Source organism: Cnephaeus nilssonii (genome assembly GCF_951640355.1).
Source record: "Cnephaeus nilssonii genome assembly, chromosome: 13".
NCBI classification, from domain to species: Eukaryota; Metazoa; Chordata; class Mammalia; order Chiroptera; family Vespertilionidae; genus Cnephaeus; species Cnephaeus nilssonii.
Window position 1 is genome coordinate 79,073,590 of NC_137084.1, and position 5,755 is coordinate 79,079,344.

A 5,755-nucleotide genomic window follows, 5' to 3' on the forward strand; every position below is an offset into this window, starting at 1 on the left:
CAAGGCCCGGAAAGCCTCCGCCCCAGGCTTTCCCGGCCTTGGACTCCGCCACACCCCAACGTCCCTGCAACGGTTTCCTGGTGGGCTTGGTTGGTGGGCGTGGCTTGGCGTAGCGAAGGTGCGGTCAATTTGCATATTTGTCTATTATAAGGTAAGATTGCTAGAGGCCCCTAGACACTTTGTGCTGATACTCTGAGCCCCCTTCCCTTAGCCCGCTGGACTGGCCACAAGTCCCCATCAGCATCTCCTGCTGGTGGAATTTGGGCCCACCCCTTCCTTGCTGCAGAGCTGATAGGCCAACTGCAGAACTGGCCCCCAACTGTTCACTCCAGACTTTACAGGTTTCTGTATTTCTTCTACTTTAGCTATTTCTGCTCCTATTTGCTACCATACATATTCATGCAAATGCAGAAATTTCAGAAGGTGCAATTCTCTTCCAATGTAAACCTGTTCCATGAATACCTTCTGCAACAAACGGCCTCTAGAAAATGCCTGTGGCTGTCTTCCCAGCTGTTGAAGAAGGGGTTTTATTGTCTGCCATGGGTTTAGACAGGAAAAGAGTAACTTTGGGCTGACGAGCTCCCTAGAAGACCTCCCCTCCACTAACTGCTCTTTCCTCTATGCTTTCATCCCATGTCCAACCATCAAATCGCCCTCAGCCATGGCAGCGGTGGCTGAAGGTTGTTTTATTTGAATTAACTATTTTATTCATATTATATGTAGCCTATGCTTTTATACTTTCCCCAACTTTTTATCGTGTTTGCCAGACTCCATTGTTGGTTCTATCCAGCGTTATCATCCCTTCTGTCGAATGGCACCCACCTTTCAGGCTAACCCAGGCCTCAGGACCTGGCTTCTTTTTCACTGGGAGTCTTGGCCAAATGGCTGTGGCCTCAAGTCCCCATCCAGGCCACAGCACAACTCTCAGGCCAAGATCATCCAACACTTCCACATGGACCAACACCCACCTGGACCACTCCCTTCCTGGCACGTCTGACCAACTTGTAGGAGGCCCAATAGCCCCATTAACTATGAGTGCTTGAAACTGGACAAAACCACCCTCTTCAAGACCATCTGTGGAACATTCACCATCATTCCTCTAAGCTATGTGCCCTTTGAGTTGCTGAGGGCGAAGCCTTCTCTCTACAGTAGAAATATACATACACGCAGTCAGATTCATCTTAATCTCCATGGATTCATATGCATGAGGTTGTCAGGAGCAGGGTGCAGGCCAGAGGAGAGATGTAGTCACCAAAACTTAGAGGGGGTCCAGGAGAATGAAAGCATGGGGATTCTGAGTTTGGCTATGTAATCTGGTTCCCTAGTCCAGACCTGGACTAATGCTTCTCCACCTGCAAAGGACAGTGAGTCACCTGGAGATCTTGTTAACTTGCAGATCTTCACTGAGCAGGTCTGTGGGAACAAGCCTCCATTTGATGCCAGTGCCACAGGTCCCACCAGTCTGTGGATCACACCGAGTTCTAGGGGCTAAGGCTTCTCCTCCAATGGGTCTCAAATTATTTCCATTGCAGGTTCCTCTTACCTACCTGAGATTCACCTTTTGTACAATGAAAGTATAGAACTACCTCATCTCTTAGCCACTTACAATGCAAATATGTAATGCCCTATGTAATGTGCTATATCCTGGTCAGCAAATGTCAGCTCTACTCTAAAATCTTCCCCAATTTTCCGTGGAAGTTCACACTCTGATATCTTTTCATGCTTCAATTGAGTTCAGCTTAGAACAGTTCAATTCAATAAAATTCAGAAGCTTTCACTGAACATTTTTGATATGTCAGGCAGTGACTTTCTTTGAGACTGAAGAGTGGAAGGTTTAACAAAAGTGCAAGATTTGGTTATACAAATGAAAGAGTGGACTTGGGGAGAAGAACTTATTTCATTCTACAAGATTTCTCGGTAGCCTATGCAGAGGTGGAGCGGCAGCGTGGTATGGCACCCTCTAGAGCTAGACCACATGTGATTGGAACTCAGCCTCAGTGCTCTCTAGCTGTGTGATCTTGGACAAGTTTCTTAACCTCTCTGTGCCTTGGTTTCCTCATCGTTGAGATAGGGATAATAGCACCCACCTCAGAGGGTTGTTATGTTCTTAGGAGAATTAAATAAATCAATGTTTAAAAAGCACTGAAACATGCCATTTTAAAGAAATGTTTGTTTGACAAATATAAGTTATAAGATGCCACTCAAGAAAAGTCGGGGTAGGAGATAGGATTGGGGAGCTGTCAGTGTGTAGGTGTTGTCAGGGCCTAGGAGCAAAAGATATTTTCCAGGGAGAATGTAAGTTGCAGAATGAGTGGCAAAAAGTTAATTCTTTGGGGAGTACCAATATTTAGGAGGTGAGCAAAGGAAGAGGATATGATAAAGAAGACTGAGAAGTAAAGATGACCCATGAGAAAGTGAAATCAGAAGCCAAATAAGTAGAGAATTTCAAGAAAGTGATAGTGGTCAACAATGATAGGTGACATAGCAACATCAAATAAGACAAGGAATAAAACAAAGCCATTTGTTCATGTGGCTAATAAAGCATGTTTTAGGCTACCCAGAATTCCCATTGCTGTTGGTCTTCACCCACTAAACCATGAGTCTAATATAAGGAACTGGGTTTATTATTCAGCCTTGTAGTCCCAGGGGCCAGCACTGGCTGCAGCCCAGCAGCGTTTGCTCAGTGGTGTTGAAATGCTGTATCTGTTGCTAGACTCTCTAATGACTCCTGCTCCCTAGTGGTGTACATCACCCTGCTTGTCTATCGAATAATGGGGCAATAAACAAAGGAGCAAATCTCAATTCCTGTCCTGTCCTTTATTTTCAGGGGCCCAAGGAGAAAGCAAGGCCAATACTTCTTGGTCCTGGGCATCGTTTTCATGCGATCTTGGGTCATTGTGGGAGTTGAGATGAGGTTATATGAAGTCTGGGGTCGGGGGAGAGCTGGCTGGTGAAAATCGCAGGCAAGGCCATCTTCTTGGTGTTCACAGTGCCTTGTGCCTGTGATGGCAGCCCTTCCTTTTAGCTCGATGTGCACTAGCAAGGTCCCGCAGCTTCCGGCTGGTCTGTCCACCTCCAAAGGCTCTCTGGTGACAGCATCTTCACTCTCAGGAGACCAACTGACCAGGTGTCAGTGGTGCTGAGGGAGAAACGGGTTGGGTTGGCTTCAAGATGCTAGCAGCCTGGGTAACCACTGGAGGGGATCAGGAGAGCTGAGCCCAGAGCTTGTCTAGGTGGTCAGCTGACAGCAGACTGGGAAGTCCTGGGTGTGCAAGTTTATGCTGGCGTTTAGGCTTCGGCAGGGTTGTCGAGTTAATTGAGACTGGCAGGTACGGGGGATGGTGAGCCAGAGGAAGGAGGGGGAAGCTGTGGGTTGTGCGACTACAGAGCCACCTGCTGAGAAACTGTAACCCGCCCCCTCAAGGTCCCCAGGTAAGAGGGAGGGAGTAGAGGCTGGGGCAGTGGGCTGGGACAGTGTGGGGAGCTCTGATTCATTCTGGTGTTGACAAACAGGCTGGATTCCTTTAGCTCCGCTGGACTCTGCCCTTTCAGGATGTACAGGCAGCGTCAGCACAACTGCTAATGGGGCTTTGAGAGTCTCCCTTTGATGAGCTTGTCCCAGAAAGCAGGTATTAGCCATTTCTGCTGGGGAGGCAATGAAGGCATTTGCAGCTGAAATCGGCTTTCCTGGATGCCCTAATCAAGCGGAGACTTTCAGAGCCCCATTAGCAGTGTGCTGACGGCAGCTGTACATCCGGACTGGCCCCGTTCAGGAGGGCAGTGCTGGGCACTCCTACCCAAACCTCCAGGAGTGAGCTCCCTTCGGACCAAGGCCAGCTTCTCTTCCATCAATAAGCTGTGAGCCGCTTAGGGGAGACACCTTGTCTCCTTATTCTGGGGGCCTAGTGTGGAAGCCGACACAAAGCAGGCTCTCGTATCTGCTTATGGAACTGGTGAGCATCTTTGTGGGGTGGAGGGAGCCTGTGGCTTAAGGGAGTAGGAGGTCACATATGGACGGCTCCTGGCCCGCTGCTGGCCCCGGGGAGCACTCGGTGTGAGTTTAGAGATGGGAAGGACAGGGCAGGGCAGGGACAGCACGAGAGGGAAGGAAAAGTAGTCCTTCCCTCTGCACCCCGCCTGTCCTGAGCAGACCTCCCAGCCTCTACGTCTCCCAAGAAGCCAGAGGACCTTCCAATTATTAGGTCCCAAAGGCGGGGGTGGCGGGGGAAGAAGGGCCCTTGTTGCCAGGCTCTTTGACAACTCGTGTAGCCACGGAATTAATAGAGAGAGGATGGCCTTTTTCCGGGAGAGGCGACCGAGCCTGTGGGAAGTTCTGTGCCGCTTCAGGGTCACACAGCTGTCCTGGCTAGTCCCCCCCTGAGCGCCGCCTCCCCAGCCACCTGCCGCTCCCCCTGGGCCCCGCGCTCAGGGAGGCTCCATCTGAAGGTGGGCTGTTCCTACACGGATGGCCCTGCACCTGCTTCCTGTGGGCACGTGCTCTTGGGCCGCAGTCCAGAGGTGGGTTGTCCCATCAGCTTGTTCCTCCTTCATGATCCAAAGCAGATTCCGGGGGTGGGAGTGGGGGGTGATGAACCCACACAGCAGCCCGGTTAGGCGTCAGTTTCCGCCTGACCAGGTGCGGTTCTCCAGGTGGATCCGCCTCCAGCCTCGCCTGTCATCTCCCTGAACCAAGGAGGTTTCTGAGAAGACCTGCCCGGAAGCTCGGGAAAGGAATGGAAACAATAAATAAATAAGTGGGATGAAACAGACAAACACACACATGCCTCGCCCACCGGAGCCCTGCCCTGGCTGTTATTCCAGCCATCTGACCCAAATGGGCCCGTCTCAGGAAGGTCTTGGCGAGCTGCTGGGGTGTGACGGGCCTCCTCGCCCGGCCCTTCTGTCATTTGAATATTTCCACTCAGGACTTAGTCACATCTCTGAGAGCCCTCTAATCAGAGAAATTAACTCTCAGAGATGCAGGAATTAATCTCCGTTAGTGTTGTTGTCAGTCTAACTTTGCCTTCTCAGTGCAGGATGCGGGGGGCACATCCTGGGAGGGAGCTGCCACAGGCTCGGTGGGGACACGCGGGGCTTCACCTTGGCCGTGGAGACTGAGAGGGAGGCCTGTGGAGCCGGGGGAGCCCTGCTCCGGCGTCCAGCCCCCGGCCGTGCCACGCACGGGGCTTTGAAAACGCTGAGTGAGGAGAATGTGTGACTACGTGATGGAGGACAGGACACGGGTGCACTGGGAAGGACCCCAAAGCCCCAGGACCACCAGAGAGGAGGGCGGCAGGTGCTGGGAGTCGTCGCTGCTCCCAGTTTGTTAAAAACACATACCTGTCTTTCGAGCCATCCTTCAACGGGTGCCGGGGTGGCGGGGCGGGCGGGGGCAGGGGACAGGGACGGACCCTCAGGTGCATCTGTGAAAAGTTTGGAGCCCACATCCAGGTTCACAGACCCCCGCCATCCTCAGGCGCAGAGAAAGGGTGATGGAAAGACTCCCAGTTGCTGACCAGTAAATACACATGACCAGCACCATCCTCCCTAGCGTGGGTCTCACTCCTGGCATTGCTCACGGAGGGTGCACTGCGGACAGCTGCCGGTGACGGCACGATGCTCACACCGCAGCGCCTGCTCTCGGCGCCACGCGCCCTGCGCCCGGCAGGAGCCCCGGTCCTGGAGCCGGTTTCCAGGGGAACTGCGGCATTCTCCGGCACAGTTTCTTTTTCGGGATCAGGAAGTCGGAGGGTCC